This window comes from Protopterus annectens, chromosome 5.part0, assembly GCF_019279795.1.
Source record: "Protopterus annectens isolate FY-2018-M chromosome 5.part0, PAN1.0, whole genome shotgun sequence".
Taxonomy (NCBI): Eukaryota; Metazoa; Chordata; order Ceratodontiformes; family Protopteridae; genus Protopterus; species Protopterus annectens.
This window is the reverse complement of record NC_056735.1, coordinates 522,044,811-522,057,218: the sequence shown is the minus strand read 5'-3', so window position 1 is coordinate 522,057,218 and position 12,408 is coordinate 522,044,811.

Genomic DNA, 12,408 nt, shown 5'->3' with positions numbered 1-12,408 from the left:
ACAGACCCATTTAGTCTGACTAGTTTTAATTTGCTAAGCCATGGAAAGAGTTATAATGGAAATTATCAGAACGGACATTGGAGACACTTCCTCCATCTCAGTTTGGCTTTATCAAAGGAAAGTCATACTTACTGAATTTGACAGAGTTCACTAAAAAGATCACTAAGGCAAGGAATGAGGAGAAAATAGTGCATACTGCCTATCAAGATCTGGCTAAAGCATTTGATACAATATCTCACTCAGACATTATCAACTTACTTATGGAATTAGCTATAAACCCATTTATAACACACTGTATAGCTAGTTGGGTCACTGATAGGACCAAGGAGGTTAGAACTGGTGAGGCCACCTCCTCAAAGAGACTGGTCACCAGTGGAGTCACTGAGGGCTGTGTGTTGGGCACGCTCCTCTTTGACAAGTACTTCTCAGATGTCAAAGCCAGTGTCAATGGACTTTGGCTAACCAAGTTCTCAGATGATTGCAAACTGGGAGCAGTCAATGAATCCTCCCAAGATGAGAACACCCTTCAAGAAGGTCTAATCTAGACAAATGCCTGGTTCCAAATCCGTGGCTTAAAATGCAATACCAAGATATTCATTATAGTAACTTTTGTGAAGTCTACTACCCTGGATAACTATGTAATCAATAAAACACCCTTAAAAGTTAATTCACTTGTCAGGGATCTGGGAATTCATGTAGATAGCAACCCAGCCTTTGACTAGCATGTGTCCATGGTAGTAAGAAATCCTTCTGTGTTGATCAAATTATGAGCAAGGGCATGAAAAATAGGTCCAGAGAGGTCATCATACCAATGTACTTGGCCCTCATCAGACCCATCATAGAGTATAGTATAATGCCCCCTTCAGTATGTACCTGACGAGACACATGCAACAACTGGAACGTCCACAAAGGTTGTGTACAAAATGAATACAGGGCGTGAACATAATGTCCTACACTGATCGCCTCACAGCCCTGTTACTTTACTTGGTATCATACAGACATCAGGAGTAGTGACCTTTGCTTGGCATACAGGGCAATCCTGCACCCTGTTTGGATAAACCTTTTGCACATCCTCAAAACAAATAACATCAGAAGTACTAGATTAAAAGACATACATTTTGATTGTGACATAAATAGGACATGTTGGAGAGACAGATATGTTTCTCTGAGAATTCCCATCTCTGGAAAAGGCTCCCCATCCACGTGAAGCAGAGTTCCTAACTGTACCTTTTTAAGTGCAACTTAGACCAATGGAATGGTAAATGGAAACTCATCTCTAGTTGGGCTCCTATATCTCTGATAAAGGCATTCACTAAATTATCACCTATATAAACCAGACTTGTGGGTCACATTTGGATTTCATGGCTAGGTTTATAAGGGCCCTAGTGGTTGTTTGCCTAGTATGTACCTATTAACCTATAAAATTATGAACATGAAATTATGCAGCCTGGCATATGTTTTTAAATTGGTCAGAAGAAAAAGAGGATAAGAGTAGCTGGAAACATGGAAAAAACGTTTCCGTGAATTACCATATAGGTGGCAGTACACTAAACACTGAAAGTATGATAAGAGATTAGGGACACAGGTGAACAGTGGTCTCGCCCTCAATAACCACTTCACCACAACAGTCAGGAAATCCTTCTATGTGGCACACCTCATCACTAAGGGCTTTTCATCCAGAAAAAAGGAGGTCATTGTCCCACTGTACTCATCCCTCATTAGACCCATTATAGAATACAACACCCCGTTTGGTATGTACCTCTCAAGACATCTGCAACAACTGGAAAGGCCACAGAAATACCCCACTAAAAGAATCACAGGCCTAAAGCAGATGCCCTTTGCTGACCACCTTAAAAAACTCCAGCTATACTCTGTCACATATCGTCTACTCAGAGGTGATCTTTGCTTAACATACAAGGCCATGTCAAACCCAGAGCTGATGGACATGCTACACTTAAAGAAATCCCAATCCCTCAAAGCCACATGCTCCAGGGATCTAAACCTTGTCATCACAATAAACAAAACATGCTGGAGGGATAGGTTCCTGACCCAGAGACTCCCCAGCCTCTGGAATAGATTGCCCATACATGTCAAGCAGAGTGCCTCTTTGGCCCTCTTCAAAAGGAACCTTGATGATTGGATGGGAGAAAGGAAATTCACCCCAGGAATCACGTCAGTCACCCTGCTAGACAGGGGTCCAGGGAAGTAAATAGTGTGGGAAGAAATAGCCAAGGAATTGTTATGGCTAGGCTTGTATAGGCCCTAGGGCTGATAGCCTAGTACCACCCTATGAACCTATGGAAACATGAAGAAAGAGCTGAGTGATGACTGATAACAGGGTGGGGTGAGACAATGTTCAGAATGTGTGGCATCACAAATTGGAGTAGATGCAGAGATGCTATGAAAATTAATAGGGGGTCACCTTTGAAAGGCAGGTGAATAAGTCATTTTAATATTGCTAGAGTCAGTCCCAAAATGCAGAGACCGAATGGCCAAAAGGTTAGATTTACATATACTAAGTCCAAAATGTCATTTCTAGGAATATTATTTTTTATTTATTTTTTATTTATTTAACATTTGTTGACCGGGAATGTCCGACTAGGTTCCACAGTGCCTGTTTTCAGCGGAGGCCCGGGGAGAAATGCTCCAGATGCATGTCTTTGGAACTACCCTTTTCTTCAAGGTATGGTGATCTTGGAGTTAGTATATATAAGTTTGGGCATTGTGGGGAGTTAGCCCCATATGGGGGTGCAGCGATTTTTGTGATTCATTCTTCTCCTGTGCTTTTGGTCTATATTTTTGTTGTTGTTGTTTTCAGCTTGTCTGCACTCGGCATTTTGAGTGCTGACATTTCAATATGTTGTCATCCTCCAGCCACTGATACTGTATTTCCTGCCAGCCCATTAATTCCCTTAATCTCCAAGCATCCTAGGACACTGTAGGAGGGAGGTATGATATAGGTATTGCTGCTGCCATCCAGGTGACTAATTAGATTTTTTTAAAATGCTTCCTAATATTTCCCATGGGCACAGTATAGTGCAATACCATTGCCATTGGAGGCATATGCTTTTTAACATATGCAATACTCACACAGGGTGTCATTGAACTCCTTAAAATGGTACTGACAATCATGGAATTTTATATAAGTTCTGAACTTTTGACCCTTTTCCACTATGGCTCTACTGCAACATAAATTAACTAATTACACCTTGTTCAGAAATGGTGAGACAGCATTAAACTGTTACTCCCATACTTAACCAGTCAGCTGTTCTATTTTTCAAGCAACTAAACAGATATGGGTCTTCTGGTGCATAGCCATTGGGCAAAGACCCTATTTCAATTTGCAAGTTTGGAAATAAAAAAAAAAGTGTTGATACAGTAGAAATGTCAAAAAGATGAGGAAATGTTAAAATGTCATAGAGGAGCATGATAAGTGTTTTAAACTTTAGAAGGTGGTTAGAAAAGGCACAGTCATTTCATTCTTCTCTAGGTTGGGTAAGGAGTTTGACAGTAATAGAATCTAAGCCTAATATATATATGTGAGAGTGATCAAGGGCTCATGGGGTAGGTCAGGGTGTGTGGGTTTGTTCACATTGTCTATGTAGACATTCACCCATTAGCAGGGCCTTTTAGATTATGCAGTCATTCTCAGAACAGTGAAAAGTGAATACTGTTAAGTGCATTGACAAACTACACAATAGATAATAGCCAAGACCGGGGTCTGTATAAATTAGGAAGGAAATGTTACTGTGTGACGAGGAGCTTCTTACATCTAGTGTAGCACTGTTTATAAGGATACTAGTGTAGTTTATACTGTACTAACAAAAGAAAGACCTGATTGTTTATAAGAGTTGTGTGTAATCAACATTTTATATCGTTAGTTAAGCACTGAAACACTTGAGAATAGACAAAGTAATTATACACCTAATCTCTTAATGTGTCTCAGGTTTGAAGTCTATAAGACAAAAGCCAGCTGCATGTTACAGAAACACATTAGTGCAAACAGTTTCTTGATGAAAAGAAAACATCAGCATAATTAAGGCAAACATATATTTGGAGTATAACACAGAAGGAAATAAACATAGTTGTGTATTCTTATTTACATACAAATAACTTATTTACAAAATCCATTTACATGTATTGAAGTGCATTGCTTAGATGCAAGAGAAACATTTAATAATACAATTAAATTTAATAGCAGTTTGTGGAGCAAACACCATCTACCCTGCACGCATTTGTCACCAATGTGAGGGCCCTATTTAAATTGGGTTTGTCAGGTGCTGTTCTGGCACTAGGATGCCTTTAACTGTCAGCCAGAGACCAGATGATGACTAGTTGTTTGTCCTATTTGGGGTAAATTTTAGTTTTATATTAAAGGAAAAAGTAAAATAAAAAAGAGAGGGGATGAGTAATAGTTCAGGGTTGTCAATAAAATTGGTTACCTGGTAGTTTACCCATAGCACCATTTTTGTATCTTTTCATGTATGACTTTTGGTGTTCGGCTTATTTTCCTGATACAATGCATTGTTTTAAATTTCTTGAAGGATTTTTGTCACCTGTCAGTGTCTGGCAGTGCTTTGGGCCTTTCATTTGCCAAGCTGCCCTCTTGTTTGTTTTCCTCTTGATGAGTGTATTTGTCAGGTTATCTCTTATTTTGGCAGACAAGTCAATAATCTAGTGGCTTCTATGGTTGTACAGTTCTGGATTAATATTTGCATTTGGTAGATGGAAAAAAAGTTGTTTATAACACATTTTTTAAAAAAATATCTGTCAGTTCAGCCATCATCTGTGCTGGCTGGGATTATTTGTTCTTATCCTAACAATGTACATGTTCCCAATACAAAGAGTTATCAAACAACATCATCATCTGGTATCCTCAGTTTTTTCAAGGATGGATGCTCCACTCCAACATGAATACCTACATGCTGTAGAAATATATTAAAGAAAGATAGACATCCATTTAAAACATTTATATATCAAGATAACAAAATCAAAGTTACTCAACTGAGAATATTTTCTAACAACCAGTCCATTTTTTTGGCTATGAAAAGAGGGAACAATTATTAGCTCTTTCTCATGGTTAGATACCAAACTTATTTACATTCATCTGAAATTTACAAAATCTGGCTTAAATACTGAAATTTATTAGAATTACAAATCATGATTACATTATGAAAATTATAAGCAATTGGAATGCATTATTTACATGATATCAAATTGTAGGAAATTTGGGCATTATGGGAAAATATAGAACCTTTTTAAAAATCCTTTTGGAAGAGAACCATCCAATAACAAATGCACTACTGAAACTATAGGATGCCACAGAAAATGAAATGGATGTCTACAAAATGTGTTTGGCAGCTTGTTGCATATATGATAGTGCTGTCCAAACATAATATAATGGTGTAGAAATTTTAGTTTTCTATAAAAAGGAAAAGGGAAATAAAAACAGAGAGAAAGAATTATTTAGGACAGCTAATAAAAGTTGTTACCAGGCTGTTTGTATTGTTTTCTTGTGCCAGACAGCTTTTGTATATTTTCTTGTATGACTTTGTGTTTCCAGGCTTGTTTTCCTGACACATTTCATTGTTTTAAATTCCTTAAAGGATTTCTGCCATATGTCAGTGTTCAACAGTGCTTCAAGCCTTTCATTTGTCAAGCTGCTCTCCTCCTTTCATTTCCTATCATTAAGTATATCTGTCAGTTTATACCTTATTTCGGCAGACAAGTCAACGACTTAGATATGGTTGCACCTATAGATATAGATAAAGCTGTTCGTTAATATACATTTGTTTTTTTTTTCCCTCTCGCTTTCCTGAGAATGGGAAGATTTTTTTTACAATACTTTATTAAATTTCATTAATAACAGCAATGTTCATAACCGTGTCAAGTAGCAGATACAAACAACAAATAGATAACAAAGACAGAGAGATAACTAACAATCCAAATTTTCAGATTAACATACACTTAAAACTTTACGAACTATATATTGCAAAATGGATTAGGTAAGATAGTATAATAGTATCAGGAAATTAAAGAGTCTTGTGACCAGTATCAAAACACACTTTATTAATTTATGGTTTAGCACTGGATATTGAATAATTAGACAAAGAATATAATGAAAATAAGTTAATACAATAAGATGTAATGATGGTTAAGAACAGGTACCAAGCTGCAATTAATTCAAGAATGCTTGTAAAGAGAAAAGAGTGGTCAGATTTCATAATTATGTTTAATGGAAGTGTAAGATTTCTGTAGCTTGGTTATGAAATGGAGCCAAAGAGGGGAGGTATCTTTGTTAGAATTACTTGAAAATTAGAAAATGAAAAAAAAAAAACAATATTTCTTGAAGGTCCCCAAGACAACAATTTACTTTTGTGGATAAGCTATTATCACAAACCCTTGAAGGATAATATATAGCAAGATTTGGATTCTGAGGCTATATGGGCTGTAATAAAAGTAGATATTTGTAGCACCCATGGTTTATGACTTGTCCTCAAAGGGTCCTTGTAAGTTAAGTCCATCCACATGGCCAATTTAGAACATGGTAATGAAGGTTTTAATTCAAAAGGTGGCTATAGCTTAGTTTTGCCTTATAAGGAGAAATAATGATAAAATATAAATGAAACGTTTTATACCACACTGCACTGAGTGCATTACCCTAAATCCTATGTCTAGGGTATGGGAGTGGATACAGCAGACATGAAACATGTACAGAAAAAAGGAAACAATATGTAGTAGAGTTGAAGATACTTGCAGAAATATGTTTTAGGAATGCCTTATCTCTGACATGTATCATGAAAAGAGAAGGGCCCTTTCACTCTCACTATAATAATTATCAGATGTGAAAGCCAAGGTATACCTCTACCTGTCCATTAATTGTCCGCAAAGGGAGTTCTATCAACTAAAAAGTGTGGGTTGCCCCACAGGAGGATAGCAGAACCCTAGATTTTCTTCCAGAGTAATATTTTTTGTAGATCCCGAAGAGCTACATGTGAACGCCAGATCCTAAAATGTGCTGGAAAAGATATGTTGTACAGGTTGAGTCCCAAGGAAGACAAGGTAGACATAATTTTCTCCTCAATGACAGCCCATTTAAGCAGCCCATTAAGGTAAACTACAAAAAGCTGAGGCAAATTTTTCCAAATGGGGAAACCTAGGCTGAAAAAAATCGTGGCCACAGTTGTCTGTGTGTGTCTAATAACTTACAGATGGAACAAATAAAAAGCAGGGGAGAAACCAACATCTTAATTGCAGCTATGTGGTTCATAACTGAGGGATGAACCTCCTTCTGCCTCCTTCCTTCCTTCCTTCCTTCTCCTTTTTAAAGTTGAACTTTGAGAAGAGTCCATGCTCTGCAAGATGGGTGCAAATTTCCCATGTCTTGGTTCATTCAGAGACATCAGGGAGATACCCATGCCAGTTTCTTGTGGTTGTTTAGGTGAGAGAAGTTTCATTGTCTAGCTCACAAGGGAGCAAATGGGATTGCAAAAATGATAACTGCATCTCCAAAGATGTGAATGGTTTAAATTTATTAACCTGTTTCATCATTACCTTAGCCAGGTATTGCATAGTTGTAGGGATTCCATTTCTGTAGCATAGTTGTCTCCAGTAGCAAAAGCATGCATGGATTTGACATTCTCTGGAAAAAAAGTCCAGATATAACCTAACCTTCTGTCCAATAAATAGAAAGGGACACACTTCCTTCACTTACCAAAGCAGAATTGGTTTGTCCTGCTCATTCAGAAGTCAAAAACTAATCTTATTGAGATTACTAGTGTTAGTACTATGGGGTCTGAGCGAGCAGTGAACACTTTCAAACACAATAGGGGACACAGGTGGGAGAGTTAAAGATTCATAGAGTTTATTAGCTAAAAACTCTGCAAGATTCCCCAGTTCTGTACTTCCTCAGAGGCCAGCAAGGCAGAGATTATTTCTATGTCAATGGTCTTTCAGTGTGAGAAGGTGGTCCTATTGGGTGCATTCTGAATGCCCTAAAGAATAAAGGTCTGTGGAGTAGTTCTGTAGTTTGCAGGCCTGCAGATTGGCAGCAGTTTCTAGAAAAGTTATTCTAGTAGTATACATCTCTAGTGCTGATTTTATTTATCCATTTTCTTCTTTGATAGCACTAGTGTCCCCTAACTACCCGGCTCTAAGTTCAGGAGACTATCAAGTTTTGCTCTGACGTCTAACTTTTCTAATTTTTGAGCAAACTATGATGCGGGATTTTTGCTTATGCTAAAGGTTCATTAAAATAAATAAATAGTAGACTAGTGAATTAACTTTTAGAGGTGTTTTGCTGATGATGTAGTTACTCAGGGTGACCAACTTCCCAAAAGGTACTATAATGCATTTCTTGGTGTTGAGTTTTATACCATGGCTTTGGCACGAAGTGTATTAGTCCTAATTGAAAGGTGTTCTCATATTAGGGGGGATTCGATGACTGGTTCCAGTTTCTGATTATCTGTGAACTTGGTTAGCCAGAGGCCTCTCGAAACTGGATTTGGCATCCAAGAAATAGATGTCAAAGAGAAGTTGGCCTAACACAGAGCCCTGGGGAACTCCACTGGTGAGCAGCCTCTTTGGGGATGTGGTCTCACCAGTTCTAACCTTCTGGGTTCTATCAGTGAGCCAGTTAGCTATCCAGTGGTTAGTAAAGGGATTTATACATAGTTTTGTAATTTTGTTGATAATGCCTGAGTGGGGTATTGTATCAAATGCTCTTGCCAAATCCAGGTAGGCAGTATGCACTGTTTTCCCTCTTCCATTGCCTTAGTGACATTTTCAAAGAATTTTGTCAGTTTCTGTGAGAATGACCTTCCTCTGAGATAGAAAAATTGGAATAGATCTAGTGTCTGGAGGTCTCCATGGCTTTACAAGTAAGACTAGTCAGCCTAATGGGTCTGTAGTTTCTAGGATCTGTTGAAGGTCCTCGCTTATGAAGTGAGAAATGATTTCACTTCTTGATTCATGTGGCATAAAGCCTTTTTTCTGACCATAGTTAATGACTCAACAGATCCTGATAAGTCATATTTTAGACTGTTCAAGAGACATCCTTGAATGTTATCGGGTCCCATTGAGGCCATGTTCTTGGCTTTAACACAGCCAGCAAATGCTCCCTAGTTATAGTTGGAGGGGTTATGTTGGATAGTATTTTTGAGTGGTGCTTGGAAGTGAGAAGGGCGGTTAAAGTTGGCACTGAATTTGTCTGCTAGCAAGTTCATTATATTGCCAGGTTCAGTGAATGTGGCACCATTAAATACCAGTTCAGCACATTGCTGTGTGTTGTCTTTGAGGTTTCTGACCTAGCCAAGGAAGACTTGTTATTTTTTACCTGGGAGGCTATCTTATCCTCAAAGTTGGCTTTGCTTGACCTAATTAGCCCTCTTAGTACCTATTTAGTTTGATGCAGAGTTTTTATCTTTATGGGAATTACTCTTCCTGAGCTTTGACACATTTTTTTCTTTTGTTGTATATCCTATTTAATTTGGGATGCCTATAAGATGATTTGTTTCTGGGCTTAGCCCTGGGCTTACCATTGGAAGATCCAGCATTCTCTGTGCAGCCATTGACATGGTGGTAAAGAGTTTCAGAGAGCGATTCAGCACAGGCTGCTGTGTTCATGGGGTTGGAAGGACCACTGAATTTTGACAAACCACAACTTAATAGGTAATTTGCTTTGGAATAGTTCCTAACTGTTACCGATTTTAATGGGATTGTGGAGTTGGTTTTGATTTTGTAGGAGATTGTTTTGTGGTCAGACATAACGAGGAAGGAGAAGACATTTTCCCATATTTGCGAGCATGGCATCCAGTATACTGGAGCCTCTAGTGGGTGTATTCAGTACTTGGTCAAGGGTTTTTGTAAAAGTCCAGGAATCTCTGTGCCTGTAGATTTGAGGTCATGCAGGATTACCAGTCTATACAGGGGTAATGCTGTGTCAGTTGGTTTATCAATCATTCCTAAAAAAAAGAACTATGGGAGTGGATACAGTTTTATCCAGCATAGCATTCAAAAGCCTAGAGAGAAAACTACAGACCATCCTTGGTAAAGCACCATGGTTTGTTAAGCATTTCCTCCCAAGCTGTCAAATATAGGATCCACTTGGAATGACACCAGAAAAACTGCCAGTTGTAGAACTAATTATTTTGGCTCATATTGTGGCATCATCCTCAATGACAGTAATATACTGTTCAATGCTACGCTCACACCAGCCTGAGACACATAGTCTGGAAGCTCCATAATCTCTCTCACGCTCTCATCATATAGTCTAGGGAGGTACATCTCAAGTCGTTTACACCTACATGGACTATGATGGAATCATACAGGTATCTGTTGTGTTATGACTTGAATATATACATGATTTAGTGGGTCCAGGTCCCAGATAAGCAACTAACAGCTATCTTCTCTTTGTTCATCCTAGTTGGGGGACATCAGTATACCTTAAAATGGAGTTCCCTATGATGAGAGTCCTGGGAAGTGTCTTTGTTTGTCTTAGAGGCTTAGTGTTTGGGGCTCCACTGACAGTGACAATCTGTGTGGTGTTATGTGTTATTAAATGATCATTGTTGTTTAAAAAGATTGCTTGAAAATGCCTCAGCATGCATTAGTCTATGTGTGTGTTGTGTAGGTGTAGTGGGTGCTGTGTGCATGGATTCAACAACCTGATGTGTGCTTGTATGCAAGAGTTTAGCCTCCAGTGTCACTGTGTAAATACTCATCTTGCATTCTGTGTCTGCTCCTTTAAGGATTAAGTGGTTGTACGTATGCATATAACAATTGCTACATTGTCTCATGATGCCCATAGCCACCAAGCTGGATCCAAAAAGTTTGGAAATTGCATATTCATACTATACAGAACAACAATAAGCCATGGTGGTACAGCGGTAGCGTTGTTGCCTCACATCAAGAGGTTCTCCTATTCGATTCACGGCTGGAGTGCCTTCTGTGTGGAGTCTGTATGTCCCCCCCGCAGTTGAGTGGCCTCCGAAAGACATGCGTAAATGGGCGTGCCTTCGCTGAAGGTTGGGCGTCGGGCTGACAACTCAGCACCATAAAAATTTACTGGCAATCATTAGCGGACCAGAGTTCCGGTGTGGTGACCCCTAACTGGGAAAAGCCGAAAAGACAAACAAACAAACTCTACAGAACAATAATTGAAGTCCTCTACAATAGAACTAAAGCAATAATAATACTCACACCATGATAGCTAGCTCCACACACCCCCCTCCAAGAGTGGAACAGGATTTTCTGACCTAAAAATATTTGCTATAGTGTCAGTTATTAGAACAGTAACTTTATGGTTAAATTATGATTCTTCAGTCAATTGGAATAAACTGCATGGAACCATATGGTCAAACAAGCAAACAATGACACTATATAACATGCATATTTTGAATAATAATATGAATTGACTGTTAATGAAATATTTATTTAAAATCACATCAAATCCATCAGATTTTAGTTATATAAACAGCATATTAAACATTTGTTTTATAAAAAATATCTGGCGATAAAAGCATATTTTACATTATTCCTTGCATTCACAACTGAATACATTTACAATCCGAACTTTCAAAAAGTTAAGCTTAAAAAAATTTAAAAAATAGTGACTTGAGTTTTTGTAATCAAATGTTTTCAGGAGAGTGAAGTTCTTAACACTAATTATTTAAGGGGAAAACATGATTTGGAGGGGAAAACTGTCAGTTTAGCATTTTAAAAATTCTAAAGATGATTGACTGTAAGCTCTACTTGGAATAGCTACCCATTCTTGATTTTATAAACAATCTCAAAATAAACTTTGAGATAGGGGTCTGGATTCCATAAAGTTGGAAGAATCCTGTCCATTGTGCTAATATCAGTAGAAACATTGTGGATATCCCTGTATTATGTAAATATGCCTCAATGAACTTAGAATATCTTGTAGCCTAACAGTTTTCTCAATAGTAATGGCACACTATATATGAGTCACAGATACCCTGTAAATCATGAAAAATGTCTCACAATGTGTGATGTACATTAACAAAGTTATGGAAATAAGATCACAGTTAAAGCTGCCTGACATTCGTAAATACATACAGTATGTACAACAGAATCTCTCCAGTAAGCTTAGAGACAACTACTAAATATCTCTGTAAGCCCTTTATTATTAAAATATACCAGCTCTTACATATGGATTCCAATGGAATATGTAAAATTAAAAAAAAAAAGTTAATATAGGTGAATGTTAGTCACAGATACATTGCCACAGCTGACAGTAACTAACAATGGGTGTGGGTTATGTGTGGGGAACACAGTAACACACCCACCCAAGGAAATAGGGAGACAGAAAAGCAGATGTGAGGTATGGGTGAAGAAAAGGACACACAAGTTATGTTGGAATAGGAAACTGTGATGGACAGTCAGAGG